General features: G+C 45.3%; 1 protein-coding gene across 2 annotated transcripts in view; it reads left to right on the forward strand.

The window, feature by feature from the left end:
• Positions 1-25495, forward strand: part of LOC147115548 (sodium/hydrogen exchanger 9-like) — a 567900-nt gene that overhangs the window by 387386 nt on the left and 155019 nt on the right. The window lies entirely within an intron of this gene.

The following is a 25495-nucleotide window of genomic DNA, read 5'->3' on the forward strand; positions in this document are numbered from 1 at the left end:
ACTGATACAAAATATTCATTCAGTGTTTTTGCCATCTCCATATTTCCCACCATTAATTTCCCGGTCTCATCCTCTAAGGGACCAACATTTACTTTAGCCACCCTTTTTCTTTTTATATAAGTATAAAAACTCTTACTATCTGTTTTTATATTTTTTGCTAATTTACTTTCATAATCTATCTTCCCTTTCTTAATCAATCTTTTTGTTATTTTTTGCTGTCTTTTAAAGTTTTCCCAATCCTCTATCCTCCCACTAGATTTGGCAACCTTATATGCCCTTGTTTTTAGATGAATACTATCCTTAATTTCTTTACTTAGCCACGGATGGCTGTCTTTCCTTTTACACCCTTTTCTTCTCAGTGGAATATATATTTTTTGGAAGTTGTAAAATAACTCCTTAAATGTACACCACTGATCATGTATCGTCTTACCCTTTAATCTATTTTCCCAATCCACTCTACTCAATTCCGCTCTCATACCTTCATATTTTACCTTTATTTAAGCTTAGCATGCTTGTTTGAGATCCAACCTTCTCATCCTCTAATTGAATATGGAATTCAACCATGTTATGGTCACTCATCCCAAGGGGATCCTTTACTAGGACACTTTTAATTAATCCTGTCTCGTTACACAGGACCAGATCTAAGGTTGTTTGCCCCCTGGTCGGTTCAGTTACATACTGCTCAAGAAACCCATCCCTAATACACTCAATGAACTCATCCTCAAGGCTGCCCTGCCCAATTTGATTTGTCCAATTAATATGATAGTTAAAATCCCCCATAATTATAGATGTTCCCTTATTACAAGCCTCAACTATTTCCTGATTGACACTCCGTCCAACAGAGTTGCAACTGTTTGGAGGCCTATAGACTATGCCCACTAGTGTTTTTTTCCCCTTATTATTCCTTACCTCCACCCAAACTGTTTCATTATCCTGATCTTTTGACCCAATATCATTTCTCTGTATTACAGTGATTCCTTCCTTTATTAACATAGCCACCCCACCTCCCCTTCCTTCCTGTCTGTCCTTCCTGATCGTTAAATAACCTGGTATGTTTAATTCCCAGGCATTGTCACCCTGCAGCCATGTTTCTGTAATGGCCACAAGATCATACCCATATGTAGTTATTAGTGCCATTAACTCGTCTATTTTGTTACGAATGCTACGTGCATTCAGATAGAGAACTTTCAAATATGTTTTGTGACACTTAGTTCCTGCTTTTGCCCTTTTTATTACTTTACCTTTTACTCCATACCTTCTGCCCCTTCCTGACACGCTCTGGTTTTTAATTTCCCCACTGCTACCTAAGTCTATGACATTCTCTTTTGTCATTTTTATTATTTGCTCTCTGGGAACCTCCCCCCCACTAGTTAGTTTAAAGCCCTCTCTACAGCCCTAGTTATATGATCCGCCAGGACTCTAGTCCCAGCACTGGCCAAGTGAAGCCTGTCCCAACGGAACAGCTCCCTCCTGCCCCAGTACTGGTACCAGTGTCCCAGGAAGCAAAACCCATTTCTCCCACACCAGTCTTTGAGCCACGCATTTAACTCTCTAATTTTATTTGTCCTAGCCAAATTCGCTCGTGGCTCAGGTAATAATCCAGAGATTATTACCCTTGAGGTTCTGTTTTGTAATTTGACCCCTAGCTGCTCATACTCCTTTAACAGAACCGGCTTCCTAGTCCTATCTACGTCGTTTGTACCAACATGGACCACGACAACTGGATCCACCCCCTCCCACTGCAAGTTTCTTTCCAGCCCAGAGGAGATGTCCTTAACCCTGGCACCGGGTAGGCAACACAGCCTTCGGGACTCTCGCTCTCGGCTGCAGAGAACTCTATCTATCCCCCTAATAATACTATCCCCTACCACTACAACATTTCTATTTACTCCCCACTCTTGAATGGCCCCCCATTCGACGGTGCTGTGGCCAGGTTGCTCATCTTCCCTGCAGTCCCTGCTCCTGTCCCCACAGGGAGTAAGAACCTCGAACCTGTTGGACAAGAGCAAGTGCTGCGGCTGCTCCAGCTCTACCTCCTGGATCCCCGTATCTGCCTCACTTGTAGTCACACCGTCCTGTCCCTGACCATGGGCTACATCTGAATTAATTAACTTCATAGGTGTGACCACCTCCTGATACACAGAGTCCAGGTACTTCTCCCCCTCCCTGATGTGTCGCAGTGTCTGAAGCTCAGACTCCAGCTCATCAACACGGAGCTGGAGTTCCTGTAGCAGCAGACACTTGTCACAGACGTAATCACCGTGAGCCTCAATGGGGTTCACCGGCTCCCATATCTCGCAACAGTAACACATCACCTGCTCCATTCTATGTAATTAATTAAATTTTTTATTGTTAGTTATGGACACCCTCTGCCCGATTTTAGATGCTAGTATCCCCTTTAATTAATTGGATTTAAATTAAATCAATCCCTCTAGTTACACCAGTTAAATGGTTTACCAACAGTCACTCTGCACCAGAAAGGCCTTATTAACTGCAACCCACAGAGTTAAAGTTTGAAAAGAGCACCTAACACCGCACTTACCCTAACTCACACTTACCCAAACTCACACTTACCCAAACTCACAGCACTCTTTGATGACTCGCACTCAGTGCTTGCTCGCACTAGGACTGTTTTTTATACTGTTTGTTTGTTTACAGCCAAATGAGTCACCCCTGCTGATTGGTTAGAAAACTGGTTTCCACTGCCTGCTGTGCCAATTTACTCCTACTGCAGTGTAACCTTGTTTTACTCTTCTTAAACCAACAGAATCCCAAATATTTAACTTTTCCCCTTTACTTAAACTGCTTAAGTAATCTTATCAAGAATGATTTAAAGAGAAGTAACAATTAAAGAACTCTCACACTTACCCAAACTCACAGCACTCCTTGATGACTCGCACTCTGCTTGCTCGCACTAGGACTGGTCTTTTTATGCTGTTTGTTTGTTTACAGCCAAATGAGTCACCCCTGCTGATTGGTTAGAAACTTACGTTTCCAGGTTGTCTTGAAAAAAGGAGTAATATGGAAACACTCACAGCTCCCTCTGGATAAACAGTGTACTGCTGATCCCCACTAGCCCGCTCGGAATGACGAGGAAGGGTGATTCCGTGATTCGGACACTCCCAGTGGGGAGTGGAACTTTCTGCCTGTAAAATCAAGGCTGAAACCTGTGATTTCCCATGATGTGCTTCCTGCAAATGCCGCTCCCCACCAGGAGCAGCAGATGGTGAAATCATGCCTGTTATTTATTTTTTAGTTATATTAGTGATTTTAACACACAAAATATAGAATGGGCAGGTTTATTGTTACAGAAAATCTGGCATTGGGCATCCAGTGAAAGTAAGGTTTCACAAGTTACAATTCAGGCTGCCTCCCAACACTCTGTACTTGTGTTCACCACAGAAAGGCCGGTTCTACAAGCCGGCTCGCACTTATCAACAGAACGTTAACCTTGTGCATGTTGTTAACGGGGTGGTTCTGTTCCAGGATTAAAAATCTACCCATTTCCCATTGAGCTATGCCAGGAATAATATGGGATTCCCCCAATAAACTCTTGAACTCGCCAGTAAGCAGAGAAACAGATCAATGACGGAGCGTGTATTTCAGGCTACAGGAAACTTTCGTTTAACCGGATGTCCGGAAAGCTCTATCCACCGGCAAAATTCAGGAGTCGGTTCAGATAAGTTTTTTTATTTCTCGTTGCTTTTTTTTCTCCAGTCGTGGCTTTGCAAGGTCTAGCTGAAGCTGTTGCTTAGCTACAGAGACGCTTGCAAGCTACGCCGACTGTTTTGAAGCTGTTGCTGAGCAACAGGGTTTGTTGCTTCACACTGAGCTCAGAAGCTCCGTATGTTTTAACATTAGCGCTGGTTTGTCCGGCAGTTTTGATGGAACGGCAACAGCTCGGTCCCGTCAGTGCCGGATACCAGAAAGTTTCCGGTATGCTGCAAGTTGTTCACTATGAGAGAAATACACACAGAAAAAAATTAACCATGATAACAATGCAGCTTTGCTGTAATATTTCTCATCGTTTTCTCAGGCCAAAATTCCAGTGTTTCCAGGTTCTTCGAATCCTTTTTCAGAGACGTTTCAACACACTTTTTTTATATGAACTTTGGTGCTCACGGAGTTCCAATTCACCAATGATGTGGAAATAAGGTTAATCTTGAATGAGCTAAGTAAAGATAAGCAGCTATCTCTAAGCCTTTATGCCAAAAGGAGCTGTTCAAGTGACAGGAATGAATGTGGATGCAATGCTTGTTTTTCTAGCAGGATATCCCGTGATTGGACAGCCATTACATACAGATAATTACGATAGCAAAATACTGCGGATGCTGGAAATCTGAAATAACAACAGAAAACGCTGGAAAAACTCAGCAGGCCAGGCAACAGCCCATGGAGAGAGAAAAGGAAAAGGCACAAACCATATCCACACTTTTGGTTTGTGCCTTTTCCTTTTTTTTTTTCTCTCTCCCACATGGCAGCTGTCTCTCACTCTGCCAGCGCATTTCACACTTCATCTAGAGGCAACCTTTGTTTCTTTACCTGTCCTATTACCATCTCGTCTCGCCTTGAATATCTCTTAATGTCTCTTCACCTCTCTCAGACCTCCCCTTTTGTTCTTTCAACCCTCCCCCATTTCCCAGCCCCCAAACTTGCTTTTTAATCTGTTTCATTTCCTGCTTTTTTCTCAGTTCTGACGAAGGGTTTCGACCTGAAACGTTGACTCTATTTCTCTCTCCACGGATGTTGCCTGGCCTGCTGAGTTTTTCCAGCGTTTTCTGTTGTTATTTTACATACAGATAATTGCTCGGGCCTCTTTCTCAAAGTGGTAAATATTGTCTGAGGAATTAATCAGATCAATTTTGTCTTGATGTGGGCCGGTGTGCAAGCAAGGTAGTCCGTCCTTTGAAACTAGCATCTGGCATCCACATGGTGTTTGTGTGTTTGCCTCTCTCCTCACACAAATGTAAACAAAGAGAGATCCCTTCCACAAAGTAGTTGGCATTTATCACTGATATGGAATCCCCTACAGGCTCTCAAGCTAAAAAAACAAAAGAGAACTTAACAGAAATACAACTATGTCTTCCATTTTAAAAATCCCAGAGCCCTACCATCGCTAGAATTTAAATGACCGGATATACAGGGTACCGAGCAGCACTTTGCAGGTTCATTTTGATTTGACCTTCTTTGCATCGATTTAAGAGAGACTTTGGGGCTGCACTCTGAACTCTTTCCCTGGGCCTCTCCATTGTTCTTTCCAGCAGAATTGATGTACAGGTCTCTCCAGGCCAAGATTCAAGGCTGCAATGAGCAGGGTGTGGATGGAGAGCAAGATCGACCCTCCCCTTTAAGAACTGTCCAGCGCCAGTATGTCTGTGTTCCATTGCTGGCTGACATCACGTGAGCTTCGCCAGTGCTCTGAGGTAGCGCCTTGCTCCTCGGCGTTAGCGCCTTAAGAGAGGTGTGTAGCGCCTGATTTAGCGCTCCAATCACCTCCAGGGGCGATGGAAGCCAAGTTTGTAGTCAGAGGCGATAATTAGCGCCAGGCGCTAAACTTTGCGCCCAGCCGATAATTGCGCCCCAAACGGGGCGATACGGAATTTCTCCCCCATTATGTTTTAACTAATACACCAGCTACTGTCCCTGGAAGTATGAGAATCTTCGCCCAAACCCTTTCATTTTTTTAAATCTTAGTTTGCCTTTTCTTGTGCTATTTAAAAAAAAAATCATATTTACTCCTTGTCACTTTGTATCTCCCTTCTTTTCATTAGTCTCATAATAAGAACAGACTGAATATTTAGGCTGTAAAGCTTCATGGGGAGTTGACATTTCAGTCCTTTCTTTGTTCCCTGTGGTTTCACTACGAACTAAGGGTGGTTTGTTGTGACAAGTTCCCAGGAATTTTATATATTTAAAACAACTGGAATCTTCAGGCTTTTAAAACTTAAATATGGGATCACATAAGTGCTGCTACCTGATTTTATCTTTGTAAATCAATCTTCTCTCCCTCTCAGCCTTGGTGTTTTCCTACACTTTGGGCCTTGGCTCAACACCTAGGTTTTCCTGTATGAAAAAGGATACTACATATAAGGGGTGATTCCATGATCTGATGTTCTCACCAGGGAGTGGCACTTGCAGGGAGTGCATCTTGGGAAATAGCAGGTGCAGAGCCCCCCATTTCCCCATAGGCGCTGCCTGTGAGCGCTACTCCTCTCTGGGTGAGTTGGATCATGGAATCATTCCTCTCTCTTTTTCTCGTCCTCTTCTACTTGCCTCTTTGTGTCAGCTGTGGCTCAGTTGGCAGCACTCTCGCCTCTGAGTCAGAAGGTTGTAGGTTCAAGTCCCACTCAAGGGGCTTGAGCACATAAAGCTAGGCTGGCACTCCAGTGCAGTGCTGAGGGAGTGCTGCACTGTCGGAGATGCCATCTTTCGGATGAGACGTTAAACCGAGACCCCGTCTGCTCTCTCAGGTGGGCGTAAAAGATCCCATGGCACTATTTCGAAGAAGAACAGGGGCATTATCCCTGGTGTCCTGGCCAATATTTATCCCTCAACCAACATAACCAAAAACAGATTATCTGGTCATTATCACATTGTTGTTAGTGGGAGCTTGCTGTGTGCAAATTGGCTGCCGCATTTCCTACATTACAACAGTGACTACACTTCAAAAGTACTTCATTGACTATAAAGCGCTTTGAGACATCCGGTGGTCGTGAAAGACACTATATAAATGCAAGTCTTTCTTTCTTTCTTTACACACTAACGCACACTATTCTCCGTCTGAAAGATTGGACTATCAACAAGGAGATTTTTAATTACAAATCAGCCAGAAACATTACCTCACACCAAAGTATTGTCTCTGTATGCAGTTTCCATGGTTGAAGCGCGTTGGTGGTCCTGCAGTCTGAAAGTAAAGCTGGCTTGTAGTGGTGGTGTGCAGTAATTTTTTAGTGCATTTTTAACCACGGAAGAAAGCCTCAACACAAAGAAAGCAGTGTGAAACATCTGGTAAACATCATTAAAAGCACCAAAGATAGCAGTAATTATGATGTTGGGTGGTTGTGTCTTAATATGCGTGTAATAACATGTCTGTTGAATCATTACCATTTCTCTGTTCTTTTATGAAGCCCACATTGTTTTGCATATCCTTGTCTCCTCTGGCCCTTAAATACTCTCTCTACCTTGTTTAACCCCATCCCCACAACATCTACAGTAAATACGCAGCCAGCAGAAGATCCCGGGTGTGAAGTAGGTTCCCAGTATGTGTGGACTTCCCACGTACACGTGAAAAACAAGCTGTTCCCTTTAAAGTGGCTCTATACTGTACATGTACACTAATTAAAAAATAAAATGTCCCAGAGGTGCTTCCTTCCCTCCAGTCATTCTCTCTCTTCACTTCCCCAGCGGAACTGCTTTTCATTGAGGGGATTCTTTAGAACTGCTCGAAGCCCCCATCATTCGGGCTTGTCCTATTTGTTTCTGTCCCCACAATGTTTTGGCTCTTTCAGACTTTTTCCAAGGCTGGTTTTTCCTTTTTTTTCAGCGATAGGTATACTGAGAATCTACAGATAGATGCATAATCAATTAGCACTTTCTAACAAAATTGCACCACCTTTTATTTGCATCTGTCTTTATTGCTAAAAACTATTGCTAATGTTCTAAAACTGTGGCCATGCATTCCTTGCAAGCTCCGGTTTGGCACCAGAGGTCAATGTAAATTTCAAAGTTTAGCCTACATTTGCGACTTGAGTTCCGCTGACTCCCTGGCGGAGGCCGAGCGGACTTGGATGGGACATTCTTTGAGTGGCACTCTGCTGGCTCCCCGCAGGATTTCCCACCTGGAGTGATGGGCGATGTACAATACATCTACCCATATATGGGCAGGCATATTGTAATGATATGCAAATTAGGCAATGCCTCGATTTTAAAATTCTCATCCTTTGTTTTCAAATCGCTCCATGGTCTTGCCCCCCCCCCCCTTTATCTTTGTAATATCCTGCAGCCCTACAACTCTCCGTGATATCTGTGCTCCTCCAATTCTGGCCTCTTGAGCATCCCCGATTTTAATTGCTCCACCATTGGTGACCGGCCCAAAGCTCTGGAATTCCCTCCCTAAGCCTCTCCGCCTCGCCCCCCCCTCTCTCTTTCCTCCTTTAAGACACTCCTTAAAACCTACCTCTTTGATCAAGTTATCTGCCCTAAAATCTCTCTATGTGGCTCGGTGTCCAATTTTGTCTGATAACACTCCTGTGAAGCACCTTGGGACATCTTACTACGTTAAAGGCGCTAGATAAATACAAGTTATTGTTGTTGCAAATGACCAAAATATGCCATCGGCATGTAGTCCCTCATAGCACCATAACGATGCTGGGCGCAAAGGATGGCTATTTCTCCCTAGCATTCAACTTTGCATGGCAAAGGTGGGTGGGGGAGAGCAATTAAGACGTTAAAGGGCCGAACTAATCACAATACATTGAGGCGGCTCTTCCGAACAATCCTAAATTTTGAAGTTTTAGCAGGCAGCACAGAGGCCGCAGCAGTGCTACCCTGCAATAGGCCTCCCTGGCCTGCCAAGGCCTTTCTTTGCCAGCCCCCACAGACTGCTTGGTGGAGACTGCAGAGCCAGTCCCCATAAAATTATCCAGAGTCGCGGGCATATCCTTGTGGCAGGTGATCCTCCCACCCTGCCAAAGAGACACTGAGATTCCACTATAGCAAAAAATCCAGGCTGTAATATGCATGTGTTACATATGACATCCTTTGTGACTTCAACTGTGACACATTATCCCTCCTTGCGCTTTTCAAGTTCTCAGTGGCACAACAGCCAGCAAATCTCTTCCACTTCCGAGGCATTGCCCTCGCTTGGCTCCACTTCTACCTGCTCCAACATGGCCAGTACATCTTCTGCAGTGGCTTCTTGTCCCACTCCTGCCCGGCTGCCAAGGTTCCATGTAAAATGTGCAAGACCGTGTAAGCAGAGTAAGTGGCTCCACGTGTGGAGCAAGCAGCGGCATGGGAAAAATTGCCTCCTCCTGTCCGTAAAAGTTTTGAATTCTAAAAATATTCTAATAGTGGCAACAGTGGTCGAAGTTGCCCAGTTTACACAAAGATGCCCGTGTCATGAAATATATTGGCCCAGAAATTCGGGTCGGGGGCTTCGCGCGGGTGCAAGTCCCCGACCTGCACTTACCTAGTGCGCCGATCGTTGAGTTGTGGGCCTGCGTGGGATTCCGATCCTGGGCCTCCTCCAACTGCCGGCGCGCAGTTCTTGCGTATCCCAGGGGCGCAGTTAGTTCGATGCATCCCCTGGGATCACGTGGGCCATGGAGAGCCAATGGTAGCAGGGAATGCTTCATTCATAAGTTTGACAGGAAGAGCTGTCAAACCTATAAATACTGTAAGCCCCAAAACATAACTAAAACTTCAAATAAATTTTAAAAAACATCACATTTTTAAAATAAACTATAAATTACATGAAATAACTATTTTAAACAATAATTTAAATTTTTGAAAAAATTAATTATATTTTCTAAAGGCTAAAAATAAACTTACCTTTCTTTAAAGTATTTTAAAATAATAAACCTGTGGAAAAAATGTTTTAATTTTAATTAATTCACCACTTACCTTGTTAAAAGCAGGCCTTGCGCCTGCTTTTTAAGAGTGTAACTGCTGGAGACTTACCCTCCCGCAGAAAGCTGGGAAAAAAACGTGAGTTCAGTGCGCACGCGCTGCCTCTCCGGCGCACGCGTTCGACTTCTGAACCCCTTCTTTCAGGGGGAACGGACGTGCCGGTTTCCCGCGCATGCGCAGTGCATGCAGGAAACCGGCACTTTCGTTGGGCCTACGCGTGCATACCCTGTGCATACTCACGCGTTGGGACCCGAATTTCTGGGCCATTGTCTGAAGACATTTGAATCTGAATTCTTAAAACTCTCTGTGTGTTTTTCTGCTAAATCTGATGTTTATTTGAAATGATAAATCCTGAATAAATCTCTGAACTAACACCTAATATCCAGAACATGATGTATACAAGCAGATGGAAATTCTGATGACTAATTCAGTTCCAGATCAGCGAACAGTTAAGCAGTTGATCCTGGCATATAAATTCTGTTACTTAACAGTTAATTTCCTATAAATTTCTGTAATAGATTGATTGAACAAAATGAGTCATTGAAACCTGTTCTTCACTGGCATTGAGAGCGTCAGAGAGCAGAACAGAGAGGACCACCCCTCCGCTGCCTGCAGTCACACAAATGGCTGCCACCCAAAGCTCGTTAGTACCTCTCTGCCCAAGCTTTCGGTCACCACTCCTAATATCTCCTCCTTTGGCTCTGTGTCAGTTTTTGCCTGATTACACTCTTATGAATAACCTTGGGATGTTTTCTTGCATTAAAAGAGTGCAAGTTGTTGATGTTGTTGAATTTGCTCCAACATTAGCTGACTGTGTACGAGGAAACCTATTTTGTGGTTCCAGACTGTTTTATGCAATATTGTCTCGTAACCCTAACTTTGAAACCTATTACCTGGTTGAAGAATCACAGAAATCACAGAAACCACACAGTGCGGATAGAGGCCATTTCAGCCCATCGAGCCTGCACCGACACATATCCCACCCGATCCCCGTAACCCCTACACCAACACATATCTCACCCTATCCCCGTAACCCCACGTATTTAATCCCCCTAACACTAAGGGTCAATTTATCATAGCCAATCAACCTAACCCGCACATCTTTGGACTGTGGGAGGAAACCGGAGCACCCGGAGTAAACCCACGCAAACACGGGGAGAATGTGCAAACTCCACACAGACAGTCGCCCGAGGCCGGATTCGAACCCGGGTCCCTGGCGCTGTGAGGCAACAGTGCTAACCACTATGCCACCGTGCTAGAATAATGCTACATCAGAGCTTTGTGACTTTTGTGAAAACTGGATGTGAGGCCAGTCAGTGGAAGTCAAGTTGCTTTCAGATGCTTTCATGCAAATAGTCCTTTAATACAACAGGACAAAAGTAGCATTATATTTGTGATGTTATTTTAAAAGCCAGTTTCACATATCATAAATTTCCTTCCGACTGTAAAAGGTTTTTAAGTTCCAGTGCTGAAGAGAGAGCAATTTCTTCAAAAGCATTGAAAATTTAATTGAGCATTAAGGAACAAATGTGTGGTTTTGATGACTAATGTAGAACACAGCTTCAGACAAAGTGCCTACATTCAATTAATCATGAATTATTCAATAAAAATATCCACCTTGCGAAGGTTCCAGTGTTTCGTAGTGGCCTATACAGCCCAATTCCAATTAATCAATTGACTAAAGCAAAACAATCTACTGTATATTGAATCAAGATTAAAATTAAACAAAACTCTGCACACACTAATCGCATTGAGTTTGTAACTATACTGCAAGATAGTTTGTTAAATCACAGCACATATTTGTGACACAGTGCTTTAGAAAGCTTACATGTGTATAGTGCAAGCACCAGATTTCCTAAATTAATATGGATCATAAACACAATGTATTCCAGTTCATGCTCGCGCTCTCTCTCTCTAGTCCTCTTTCTTCCTCCCATCTCTCTAATTGCCATTCCGTTGGACTCTGTTCATCTTATGAGTGTTTGTATGCGTATCTTTCTCTGCCTGTCTGGTGTGTATCTGTATCTCTCGGGGTCTGAAATTCCACTGTGCACTATTTTTAGGGCACTAATTAAAACAATTGCATCAAGTTCCTGCGTGTTCTACTTGTTTAATAAATTTGGACAGACACCAACTGATGAAATTCACCTCCTCCCAGCTTAGTATTCCTTAGGTTTAAAAGGCAGCCACCAACTTTGTAGACATTGCCATATATCTCACATCCGCCCTCTGGATCAGCATAAAAAGACAGGAGGACATTACCAGCATACAAAGGAATGACTGAATCCTTCTGCTTAATTTCCCTGCCCTTGCAGAATAAATTTGTACACAATTGTATACATTGGCACTATCATACACCTATAATCTGTCTCTGTGTTTATCAGTCTCTTTCTCCTTTCCAATTTGCTTCTTTCTCTTATTAGAATGGTAGCACCACAGGATGAGATTTTGAAAGAGAATCATTATGCTACTAAAAGACAATGGCCTAGAAATTGACAATAGCCCCGTTTGGGGCACCAGCCTCGCCAGGGCGCTAAAAGTAGCGCCCCGGAAGCATTTGTGGCCACCCGCTGGAAATTCAGTTGGAGCGCCCCAAAGGGAAGCGCGGCGCTACTGGAGGCGCCCCACATCCCTCTTGGGGTGCTGCGACTGAATATCGCTGCGCAACGCTGCGGCACGTCGCGCTGTGGCACGTCGCGTTGCGGTACTGCAGGCCTTCCTCCCCTTCTTAAAAGGGAGGGGCCTTGTTCTGCGCGATCTGGGGCCCAGCTGGGCCCCCGAGGATCGCGAGTGCCGGCAAAAGAGCCCGGCACTGAGGAGAAGTGCCGGGCTCTTGGAACGCAGCCGGCACTCCGCGGGGGGGTCAGGAGGCCGGGGACGGGAGCGCAGAGAGGTGCTGGCAGGCAGCCAACAACACAAATGGCCGCCCCGCACCTCTCCTTTAATGTGCGCCTCCCTGGCCGCAGGTAGGCCCCCCTGAACCGGTCACACATAGCGTCCGGCAGTAAATCAGGGGGCACTTCCAAATATCGCGGCCAGGGCGCAGCGCACACTGATGACGTCATCGGTAGCGGCGCAGCGCTAACGGCTAGCGCCACCATTAGCGTCCCGCAGAATTTAGCAGGAGGCATGGCCAGTGGTTTGCAACCCACTTAGCGCCCTCTTAAGGCGCTAACGGGTGGCGCAGCCACCTGAATTTCTAGGCCAATGTGACCATGTTGCCAAATTAAGTTTTAACTTCCCTATTTTACTTATCAAAGAACGTGTTCATCTGAATTTCCACCTAATCCTAAATGTTATAGAAAGATATCAATGCACTTACCAGAATATATATAATACTCTTCCTTTCATAGAATGGTTACAGCACAGAAGGAGGCCATTTGGCCTGTCGAGCCTGTGCCGGCTCTCTGCAAGAGCACTTCAGCTAGTCCCACTCCCCCGCCCTTCCCTGCAAATTTTCTTCCTTCAGGTACTTATCCAACTCCCTTTTGAAAGCCACGATTGAGTTTGCCTCCACCACTCTATCAGGCAGTGCATTCCAGATCCTAACCACTCGCTGCGTAAAAAAGTTTTCCCTCATGTCGCCTTTGGTTCTTTTGCCAATCACCTTAAATCTGTGTCCTCTGGTTCTCCACCCTTCCGCCAATGGGAACAGTTTCCCTCTATCTACTCTGTCTAGACCCCTCATGATTTTGAATACTCCTCTCAACCTTCTCTGCTTTAAGGAGAACAACCCCAGCTTCTCCAGTCTATCTATGTAAGTGAAGTCCCTCATCCCTGGAATCATTCTCGTAAATCTTTTCTGCACCCTCTCTAAGGCCTTCACATCCTTCCTAAAGTTCAGGCCTTCACATCCTTCCTAAAGTTCAGGCCTTCACATCCTTCCTTTGTTGCTGTTCTTTATGCTGTAGCCATGGCTCAGTGGGCAGCACCCTCGCCTCTGAGTCAGAAGGTTGTGGGTTCAAGTCCCACTCCAGAGACTTGAGCACAGAAACCTAGACTGACACTCCAGCGCTGTACTGTGTTGGAGGTGCTGTCTTTCAGATGAGGCCCCGTCTGCTCTCTCAGGCGGACATAAAAGATCCCGTGGCACTATTTTGAAGAAGAGCAGGGGCGTTATCCCTGGTGTCCTGGCCAATATTTATCCCTCAATCAACAGGACTAAAAACAGATTATCACATTGCTGTTTATGGGAGCTTGCTGTGCGCAAATTGGCTGCCGTGTTTCCTACATTACAACAGCGAATACACTTCAAAAATACTTCATTGGCTGTAAAGTGCTTTGGGATGTCCTGAGGTCAAGGAAAGCGCTGTATAAATGCAAGTCTTTTTCTTTTTCAAAACTGCTATCAGAGACAGCCTGGGAGTAGTTAATAATGTTGCTGTGGTGAGAATTAAATTCTGCCTCAGTAATGTTGTTTCTCTTATGGTGATTTTTGTTGTTGTTGCTCATCAGTGTTGCAGAATGAATTGCTTTTCCATTTCTAGCACCTACTGTCCCATTAAACACTCCCAGATTAAGTCCAGCATGGGTTAGATGTAGGAAAGTGCTCTCTCTTCACCACAACAATATGCAGTTTATAGTTTTGTTATGAGCACCATGAACTGAACTGAACTGAGACTGCCTGAACTCACTTCACTTTGGACTCTCTCAGCTGACCGAGAAAGAAAGGCTTGCATTTAAGTAGCACCTTAAACATCTCAAAACACTTCGCAAATTACTTTTGAGGTGTAGTCAATGCAGCACTCAATATGCACACAGCAAAAGCCCATAAGTATCAATGAACTGAATGACCAGTCAATGGGGGAGAAATTGGGTGGAGCCGCAAACGGGGCGCCAAGCTCGCCTGGGCGCCAGAATTAGCGCAGCGATCGGAGCAGTTGTGACCGCTGGAAATTCAGCTTGAACGCCCCAAGAGGGACACGGGGCGAGGCTCGAGGCGCTCCACGTCCCTCTTAGGGCGCTGAAACTGAATATCGCAGCGCCACACGCTGCGGCACGGCGCGCTGCGGTACTGCAGGCCTTCCTCCCATTCTTAAGGGGGAGGGGCCTGCACCAGCGCGATCAGAGATCGCGAGTGCCGGCAAAAGCACGGTGGCATAGTGGTTAGCACTGTTGCCTCACAGCGCCAGGGACCCGGGTTCGAATCCGGCCTCGGGCGACTGTCTGTGTGGAGTTTGCACATTCTCCCCGTGTTTGCGTGGGTTTCCTCCGGGTGCTCCGGTTTCCTCCCACAGTCCAAAGATGTGCGGGTTAGGTTGATTGGCTATGATAAATTGACCCTTAGTGTTAGGGGGATTAAATACGTGGGGTTACGGGGATAGGGTGGGATATGTGTTGGTGTAGGGGTTACGGGGATCGGGTGGGATATGTGTCGGTGCAGGCTCGATGGGCCGAAATGGCCTCTATCGGCACTGTGGGGTTTCTGTGTGATTCTGTGAAAAGAGCCCAGCACCGAGGAGAAGTGCCGGGCTCTCGGAAAACAGCCGGCACTGCCGCGGGGGGAGATCAGGAGGCCGGGGACGGAGGTGCTGGTAGGCGGCCGCCGAAAAAAACGGCCGCCCCGCACCTCCACATTAATTTGAGCCACTGCCGCCACAGGTAGGCCCTGTGAACCGGGCGCGATTTGCGAACGGCGCTACAGAGGTGGGCGCTACCGAATATCGAGATCGGGGCGGTAGTGGGGCGCTGCGCACACCGATGACGTCATCGGTGTGGGGCGCTGCGCACACCGATGACGTCATCGGTGGCGGCGCAGCGCAACAGGCTAACGCCGCCATTAGCGCCCCAGCTAAATATCGCAGGAGGCGTGGCCAGTGGCGCTAAAGCCACTGAGTGCCCTCTTTAGGCGCTAACTGGTGGCGCAGCCCACCGACTTTCTAGGCCAATATGTTTTAATGGAGTTGGTTGGGGGAAAAATTCTGGCCAGGACACTGAGCGCGCTTCCTCTTCTTGGAATAGTGCCTTGAAATCTTTAACATCCACCTGAACAGGCAGGTAGGACCTTGGTTTAACATCTCAGCCAAAAGGTGGCATCTCTGATAATGCAACATTCCCTCAGTACTGTATTTGAGTTTCAGTTTAGATTATGTGCTCAGATCCTAGAGTGGAGCTTGAACCCACAACCTCCTGACTCAGAGGTGCGAATACTGCTAACTGAGCCAAGCTGACACCCAAGCGAGCGATAACATATAAACATATCATAAAATACAGGAAGAAGGAGAGTGTGAGAGGCAGCAGTAAATGTAGTGTTTGTCCATACCTTGTAGGATTCCAGTGGGAAGAATCACAGATCAGCTTACTTTCTTTCTTGACTACGCTGGGATTATGTAGCAATTCAGATGAGTTCATTTTCACTTTTAAGGATAAAAATAAAGATCTGCAACCAATTGGTTTAAAAATTTTGGGAAAGTTAAGGAAGGATCAACTAAACAACTGAATTCTTTGTGTATTTGTTCTCGGAATGTGGGCAATGCTGTCAAGGCCGCATTTTATTGCCCATCCCTAATTGCCCTTGGAAGGTGCTGGTGAGTATTTTCCTTGAAGCAGTGCAGTCCTTGGGGTGATGGTGCTCCCATAACGATGTTAGGTAGGATATTGATCCGGCGACAATGAAGGAACAGCGATATATGTCCTAGCCAGGATGGTGTGTGACTTAGAGGGGAAGTTAGCAGTGATGGTGTTACCACCACATTGCTGCTCTTGTTAGAACATAAGAACATAAGAAATAGGAGCAGGAGTAGGCCAATCGGCCCCTCGAGCCTGCTCCGCCATTCAATAAGATCATGGCTGATCTGATCCTAACCGCCAATCTACTATCACAGAACCGTCTCCTGAATCTAACAGAATTAGACACACGAAATAGGAGCAGGATCAGGCTACACGGCCCCTGGGCCCGCTCCGCTACCCACAGGGCCATGACCGATCCGAACCTAGACTCCTGTCCAAATTCCTGCCCGCTCCCCGTAACCCTTAATTCCCTTTACGTCTAGGAAACTGTCCATTTCTGTTTTAAATTTATGTAATGATGTAGCTTCTACAGCTTTTTGGGGCAGCATATTCCATGGACCTACCACCCTCTGAGTGAAGTAGTTCCTCCTCATCTCAGTTTTGAAAGAGCAGCCCCTTAGTCTAAGACTATGCCCCCTAGTTCTAGTTTCACCCATCATCGGGAACATCCTCCCCGCATCCACCCGATCCAACCCCTTCACAATCTTATATGTTTCAATAAGATCGCCTCTCATCCTTCTGAACTCCAATGAGTAGAGTCCCAATCTACTCAACCTCTCCTCATATGTCCATCCCCTCATCCCCGGGATTAACCGAGTGAACCTTCTTTGTACTGACTGGAGAGCAAGTATGTCTTTTCTTAAGTATGGACACCAAAACTGTATGCAGTATTCCAGGTGCGGTCTCACCAATACCTTGTACAACTGAAGAAATACCTCCCTATTTTTATATTCTATCCCCCTAGCAATGAAAGCCAACATTCCATTGGCCTTCTTAATCACTTGCTGCACCTGCATACTAACCTTTTGAGTTTCGTGCACCAGGACCCCCCAGATCCCTTTGTACTTCAGTACTTTCCAGTTTCTTGCCATTAAGATAATAACTTGCTCTAAGATTTTTCCTGCCAAAGTGCATAACCTCCCACTTTCCAGTATTGTATTCCATCTGCCAAATCTCTGCCCACTTACTTAGTCTGTCTATGTCCCCTTGCAGGTTTTTTATGTCCTCCTCACTCACTACCTTCCCTCCCATCTTAGTATCATCTGCAAACTTTGATATGTTGCACTCGGTCCCCTCCTCCAAATCGTTAATATAGATTGTAAAGAGTTGGGGACCCAGCACTGACCCCTGTGGAACACCACTAGTTACTGATTGCCAGTCTGAGAATGAACCATTTATCCCAACTCTCTGCCTTCTGTTAGATAGCCAATCCTCTATCCCTGCCAGAATATTACCCCCAATCCCGTGATTTTTTATCTTAAGCAATAATCTTTTGTGTGGCACCTTGTCAAATGCCTTTTGGAAGTCTAAATACACTACGTCCACTGGTTCCCCTTTATCCACCCTATATGTTACTTCCTCAAAGAACTCCAGCAAATTTGTCAAACATGACTTCCCCTTCATAAAACCATGCTGACTTTGTCCTATTAAATTATGATTATCCAAATATCCTGTTACTGTCTCCTTAATAATGGACTCCAAAATTTTACCTACCACAGATGTTAGGCTAACAGGTCTATAGTTTCCAGCCTTCTGTCTACTGCCCTTTTTAAATAAGGGTGTTACATTAGCAGTTTTCCAGTCTTCTCAGTAATAGCGATCGCAAGGGAGTGAAGTGCTGATAAATGTTACACGTATCTTCGTGTACACCTAACTAACCGAACAGAAAGACAAGTTGACCAATTATGATAGGCTCCTGAGATGGCACATGCAGCATTATGGGCAACCGAATGATTGTTTTGAAATGATGCAAAGGGATATTGTCTTGTCAAATACCTTATCAAGTTTGCAAATGCGCAGATGTACAATTAAATGATTAGGGACACAAATGTGTGCTGTCCGATCGCATTCTCTATGTCAAATTGTTAAACCTGAATCAAAACTCACAAAGTAAAAGTATTGCAACACTTTGTGCTGTTCATAAGCATTGTTGACCAAAGGTGCAAATTTTCAGTCAAGCTTTTGAATCAGCTGTTAAAGAACTGCCTCAAAAAAAAACTTCCCACTTTGAAGCCAACACCTGTTCAAAACGAGGAACTAGCAGTCATATTTCTTTATTTACAAGAGAAGGACTCATCTTCCGGACACAGAAGCCAAGTGTTGCACAGAGTCACATAAAGCCAATGGTCCTCTTTCATTAGTTGCTGGTTAGTACTCTGATAATGGCAAAAGCTCCCTAAATATAACAATGAAGGCAGCACAAGATATAGATCCTGTTACAATGCAAATGCTGCTTCTTACAGATAATAAACCATCATTAATGGGGATGATGATGTTTTCTTAATTTGTATTTTAGAATTACATAGTATCGACAACACAGGAACAGGCCTTTCAGTTCAACTGATCCATACTGGTGTTTATACTTCCCATGAGCCTCCTCCTACTCTTCCCACCCAGCTTCCATATTCCTCTATTCCCTTCTCCCCATGCATGTATCAAGCCTCCCCTTAAATGTGTCAGTTCTATCTGTGTCATCCATCCCATATGGCAGCGAGTTACACATTCTCACCACTATTAATAATTCACAATTGTATCAAATGAAGAAGTGGCAATTCTTTCATTCATTTTGTATTTTATTTTCATCTACTGTTCAAAACAATAATTTTCTTCATCATCAGGTTTCCACCCTAATCTTATGGTGATCACAATGTGTGAAGGGATTCACAAGATTGATTTATTTTGTGAAGGGATTATCAGGGCTGTGTTCTCTAGTGTATGTAAGGGGATTATCAGGTGTGTTACTCAACCTGAGGGGATTATCAAGCCTATTCAGCATGAGTGAGGTTTTTTTTACTGGCCTGATGTGTTCAGTGTGAGTGAGTGAATTATCTGGGCTGGTTTATTAAGTATATGTTGGTGATTATCAGGAGCAGTTTATTCAGGGTGTGTGAAGAGATTAGCAAGATTGTTTTATTTCAATATAAGTGAGGGATTATTAAGGCCTGTTTATTCAGGATGTGATGGAATTAGCAGAGCTATTTTATTCAAGATGAATGAGGATATTATCAGGGTTGGTTTATTGAGGATATGTGAAGATATTACCAAAACTGGTTTATTTAGCGTGTGTGAGGGTTATCGGCCCTGGTTTATTTAGCATGTGTGAGTGTTATCGGCCCTGGTTTATTTAGCATGTGTGAGTGTTATCAGCCCTGGTTTATTTAGGGTGTGGGTGGTAGATATTAGGGTTGTTGAACCCAGTGTGTATGAAAGGATTTTTAAGGGATGATGTTGGGTGGTTAAAATAGTGATAACACTAATTTTAGAGTAATACAGGTAGTGACTTGTCCAGTTTTGTAACTATCATGCCCTGTAACAGTACAGTGTGACCAGGCAAATAATAAAAGCAAATATGATCCACTCAGCCTTCTCCAAGCAGAAAATTCCATTGTACTGGTTCCCACCCCTCCCATTCCTGATCCTAACAAGAACCCTGCTCCCACCATGAAAGGTCTTAACAAAAGCTTTTTTCTCTAGATTCTGCTGTGCTTGATGACATGCCATCCAGCATGAATGTATCTTTACCCCTCTCGATCAGATGATTACAGCACCTCAGGGAGCCTTTGGGGAAGAAGATTTTGCATCCCAGGCTATCCGTTGGCGAGTTACCAGTAGTATTTAGATTCCCTGTTCTGTACTTGCTAAAACAAAGCTCAGGTTGTTACCGTTAATAGTTAAAGGAAACTCCCATTTATATAGTATGCTACAGGCCAAAAAAAAGTTGTATTATTAGATTTAGTTGGCCAGAATTTGACCCTTTCACTGCCTAGTGCCCCTTTCTATTATAACATCACAGTGGGGTATCACATCTGATGTGCTGTCTCTTGAAACAGTGATAAACTGAGAGGAAGCTTGTTGGGAGGAAGAGCGAGATTGTAATTTGTAACAGTTTAAATATTTTGATGTTAAATGGAAAGCAGAGTCATAAAAGAAATATGTTGTTAGTCTCTAGAGAATGGATAATAGATGATGGGGAGATAATGGCACTTCAGTCTGTTTCACTTGGTGACCCAAGTGAGTACAGACTTTCAGTCCTGCTTCAGGACATCTGTTACCCACTGAAAGTATGCAGTACCTAAAGGATGGAACAGAGAGATAGCAAAGTAGAATCCATTGTTTAGAAAGAATAGCCTCATCACTTTACCTGGCACCAATGTCATTCACAAGATCACAAGACATGGATGCAAAAAGCCATTAGGCCCATCTACGCTCATCCATCCAGAAAGAACCCAGGGGCAGATTTTCACCTTGTTACACTTGGATGTGAAGGATCTCCTGGATGCAGCACGTAGAGGAAAATCAGGCCAGGAGGATCATAACCCACAATAGAAAATTGGATGGGCTCCATTGTACATGTTCAATCCTCCCGACCTTGTCAATCCATGTGCTGCGCCCAGACAATCCTTTACGCCCTAGTGCAATAAGAGGAAAATCTGCCCTCTATGGTCCACTCATCAGAGTGTCCAGTAGCTTTATGAATCATTTCATGGCTTCTACTTCCCCTACCCTACCCAGAAGTCTGATTGGAATATTGATCACTCTTTGTGCAGAAGAATTTATATACATCAGAGCAAAATTTGTCTTTGTCAGCTTGAAACTGTCGCAGAAGCCTTGGCGAGTTGCGACAGTGCATCCTGTAGATGGTACACACTGCAGCCACGGTGTGCTGGTGGTGGAGGGAGTGAATGTTTAAGGTGGTGGATGGGGTGCCAATCAAGTGTGTTGCTTTGTCCTGGATGGTGTCGAGCTTCTTGAGTGTTGTTGGAGCTGCACTCATCCAGGCAAGTAGGAGTGTGATGGAATACCGTCCGATTTGTGCCTTATAGATGATGGAAAGGCTTTGGGGAGTCAGGAGGTGAGACACATGCCCCAGAATACCCAACCCCTGACCTGCTCTTGTAGCCACAGTATTCATGTGGCTGGTCCAGTTAAGTTTCTGGTCAATGGAGACCGCCAGGATGTTGGTAGTGGGGAATTCGGCGATGGTAATACTGTTGAATGTCAAGGGGCGGTGGTTAGACTCTCTCTTGTTGGAGATAATCATTGCCTGGCACTTGTGTGGTGCAAATGTTACTTGCCACGTATCAGCCCAAGCCTGAATGTCGTCCAGGTCTTGCTGCATGCGGGCATGGACTGCTTCATTATCTGAGGAGTTGAAAGGAGTTTCTGACTTCTACTGTGCATGAAACACAGAAGGTTAGTATGCAGGTACAGCAGGTGATCAGGAAGGCCAATGGAATCTTGGCTTTTATTGCAAGGGGGATGGAGTATAAAAGCAGGGAAGTCTTGCTTCAGTTATACAGGGTACTGGTGAGGCCACACCTGGAATACTGCGTACAGTTTTGGTTTCCATATTTAAGAAAAGATATACTTGCTCTCGAGGCAGTTCAGAGAAAGTTCACTTGGTTGATTCCGGAGATGAGGGGGTTGACTTATGAGGAAAGGTTGAGTAGGTTGGACCTCTACTCATTGGAATTCAGAAGAATGAGAGGCGATCTTATCGAAACATATAAGATTGTGAGGGGGCTTGATCGGGTGGATGCGGGGAGGATGTTTCCACTGATGGGTGAGACTAGAACTAGGGGGCATAATCTTAGAATAAGGGGCTGCCCTTTCAAAACTGAGATGAGGAGAAACTTCTTCACTCAGAGGGTGGTAGGTCTATGGAATTTGCTACCCCAGAGAGCTGTGGAAGCTGCGACATTAAATAAATTTAAAACGGAGATAGACAGTTTCCTAGCAGATAAGGGAATTAGGGGTTACGGGGAGCGGGCAGGGAAGTGGACGTGAGTCTCGGTTTGGATCAGCCATGATCCTATTGAATGGCGGAGCAGGCCCGAGGGGCCGTATGGCCTACTCCTGCTCCTACTTCTTATGTTCTTATACTAATCAGGAAACTAAGGTGTGCAAATGCGGCCCTGCCTTATGTATACATATCTTATTTAGCTTTAATACTCATAGTCAATCTCTACCAAAGCAGATAGTATATATTTTTTTCCTTGAAATGATCAGTACCCAATAAATTAGGGAGCTTTCAAAGAGCGAGAAAACTATAAAATCTCCGCTGTCCCTGCAGAATTGGAATAGTTGCTGAGTAAGAAACCAGCTGCATGTATTTGCTGGGCTGCCTCCCAAAACTGAGTCACACAAGCCCCGAGGCAGATGGAGGCCAAAAGTGTTACAACAGTACTGCTGTCATCTTGCAGTAAACCAAGAATAGGCTGACACCAAGTTGTAAATGGGGGACTCTTGTCATTGAACATCCAGGGGGTGATTTTCAAGTAGTGACATTCATGCTGGCATGAGGCCCAGGTCTTATTAACATGCTGTCGGAGCTGCAGCTACTCCATGCTAAGCCGGCCAGCAGGTCGGGCCTAGAGGGGTTGGTATTGATCCGGTGGGGCGGGGGGGTGGGTGTCGGGGGGGGCGGGGAGTTGGAGGGGGGGTCGGTCGCAGGGTGGGGTGTCGGGGGAGGGGGTCGCGTCGGGTGTGGGTGGGGGGTGCTCCTCCTAGGCCCACCCAAAAGAAACTTGAAAGCATCCTGGGCCCTTTCTTTGAGCAACCTCTCGCAATCCCTTTTAAGGGCTGCTGGCTAACACCTGATGCAACTGGGGCAGAGCTTGCAAGGCACACATACTCGACCAATTAGGACCTGAATATCACAATCTGTATCCTACAACCAGCATAGGACCCTGATTTGCATATTGAAGCAGTCTGCTGCAGTCGGATGGGCTGCTCACCCACTCCCAGACCGACCTGAACATTTCTTAGAGAACCGTTGACGTCAATAGGGCAAATGAGGTGCTCCCCTGATTTTCAAATATCAGCCGCCCATTTTGCACGAGAAATGGGTGACCAGCAGTTGAAAATCGCGCGTTCCAGTGCTATGGAATTGAAAAGAAAGAAAGACTTGCATTTATATAGCGCCTTTCATGACACCGGACGTCCCAAAGCACTTTACAACCAATGAAGTACTTTTGTAATGTAGGAAACGCAGCAGCCAATTTGTGCACAGCAAGCTCCCACAAATGTGATAATGACCAGATCATCTGTTTTAGTGATGTTGATTGAGGGATAACTATTGGCCAGGACACCGGGAATAACTCCCCTGCTCTTCTTCAAAATAGTACCATGGGACCTTTTACATCCACCTGAGAGAACGGACGGGGCTTCGGTTTAACATCTCATCCGAAAGACGGCACCCATGACCGTGCAGCACTCCCTTAGTACTGCACTGGAGTGTCAGCCTGGATTTTTGTGCTCAAGTCTCTGGAGTGGGACTTGAAACCACAACTTTCTGACTCGGAGGCGAGAGTGCTGCCACTGAGCCACTGGCTGACACTGAGTTGATTCAGTAACACGTCCTTAGTGTACAGAGGGAAGAGTGCTCTCCTACCAGGAAAATCCTTGGCTCGCTCCATGGCCTAGCCCCATCCTACTAGAGTGAATTCCTTCAGCTGTGTGCCTTTGCACGCAATCTTCATTCCCTGGGCACTGAACTACTCCTCACCACTGCCTTCAGTTTCTGTATCCTTTGCCGCCAAAACCCCTTCTCAACACCTACACTATCTCACATTCCTTCCTTTTTTTTTGTTTCAAATGCCTCCTAAGGACTCTTCACTTTGACAGTGCTTTCGCCCCCCTCTCTGTCTTCCTTTCCTCCCCTGCTTAGTGCCCAGTCTTTGCTTACTGTCCTCTAAAGCATTCTGAGATGCCTCTCTCTATGTGAGGAACGCTTGTGGAAGTATCATGGGACTGAAGGCAGTTTCACACTCGATATGTAGTGTACACAAAGTAGGGAAAGCGTACTCAGTGAGAACCAGTGTAAGCTTTGGCCTGTGGCTGTCACTTTTGCACTGTTTGGCTGCTGATGCAGCACCTGAATATAAAACTCCAGTAGAAATGCTGATAACATCTTTATTTTCAGCTACTCCTCGTACTTACAGTGTCAGCAGCTTTTCAATCTGTAAACAGACTGTGGTCCCTAATTAAATTTCTCAGCAACCTGCAAATGTGTCTTGTCAGAGGAAAAAAAGTCGACATCTTCCAAGCTAATTTACTAACTAGCTCAGATTTATTCATCTAAGCATCCAATGACAGCAGAAGAGAATTTGTCTTAACTGCTGTAGAAACTCTCAGAAGTGCCCACTTTCCATTCTAAGGCAAAGCAAAATAACCCCGATTGCTTACAGAAAAAAGAACTTGCATTTATATAGCGCCTTTCGCAATCTCAGATGTTTACAGCTGATGAAGTACTTTTTTTTTTTGAAGTGTAGTTGCTGTTGTAATGTAGGAAACGTGGCAGCCAATTTGTCCCATAAACAGTAATGTGATAATGATGTTGGTTAAGGGATAAATGTTGGCCAGGACACCAGAGAGAAGTCCCTTGCTGCTCTTAGAAACAGTGCCATGGGAGGGCAGACGGGGCCTCGGCTTAACGTTTCAGCCGAATGATGGCACCTCCAACAGCGCAACACTCCCTCAGTACGGCGCCGGGCGTGTCAGCCTAGATTCTACGCTCTAGTCTCTGGAGTGGAGCTTGAACCTTCAACCTTCTGACTCCGAGGCGAGAGTGCTACCACTGAGCCACACCTGACTCAGTTAGTTGGTAAAAGGCTCTGGCCAGTGCGATAAAGAGCTATACAGACTTAAGAAAGGGCCAGGCACAATTCTTAGGCATTGATGAAGTAGAAATAAGAGCACATAGACTTGTCCATGTGTAGAGAGTTTGGGATGATTGGGCAGGCGTATAATGGACAGTCGATCCAATGCCGCCATTCTTCCACCCTCCGCCGAAGTTGGAAGTTTCCCCCCTTTGTCTGCTCAAAGAGGGGGAAAGATTTTTGAGCAATATATGACAAGCATTCTAAGTATCATTTGTACTCCTGTACAGATAGAGACCTAGTGAGTTGTGCAAAAATCAGCAATGGGAATTAAAGCACAAATGGTACCAAGACTGTGGCCCGGATTTTGCTGTGTGCACGAAGGAGCAGCTTTCGCCGTTTCCCTCGTGTACAGCTGCCCACAGACTTTTAGCGGGCTTGTCAGCGCAGATTTCCAGTCTTCCGGCATCTGTTTGAATTCAGCGCCCTCTACAGGGGATCTGTGAGCAGGGCGAGCAGCAGGGAAGCTGTTCAAC

This window comes from Somniosus microcephalus, chromosome 6, assembly GCF_052327205.1.
Source record: "Somniosus microcephalus isolate GS21.2 chromosome 6, FLI_Smic_1.0, whole genome shotgun sequence".
NCBI lineage: Eukaryota > Metazoa > Chordata > Chondrichthyes > Squaliformes > Somniosidae > Somniosus > Somniosus microcephalus.